This window comes from Merops nubicus, unplaced genomic scaffold (genome assembly GCF_000691845.1).
Source record: "Merops nubicus isolate BGI_N331 unplaced genomic scaffold, ASM69184v1 scaffold17156, whole genome shotgun sequence".
In the NCBI taxonomy this organism is placed as follows: Eukaryota; Metazoa; Chordata; class Aves; order Coraciiformes; family Meropidae; genus Merops; species Merops nubicus.
In genome coordinates, this window is record NW_008615837.1 from 17,016 (window position 1) to 17,328 (window position 313).

Here is a 313-nt window from a genome sequence, read left to right on the forward strand (position 1 = left end):
GTGCCTTCCTTGGCCCCCTGGCCCCCCTCGGGCTCATCTCCAGCTGTGTCTCCACCAGCCCCCCCAGGTCCTTTTCTGCTGGGCACTTCCCAGCCCCTCTGCCCTAGCACAGACTGCAAGAACTTTCCTTTCTGCAGGATGGAGAAGGGACTGACTGAGACTCACACACAGGGACTCCTGGCTCACAGAACTCTGCAACACTGAGCCCAGTGGTCCATGAGGAACAACCCCGAGCCCACTACTTGAACAGGTTGTGTTAGAGCCTTCCAGAGCAGTCCTGCCATTTACAGAAAGGTAAAAACCCCAGTTAGCA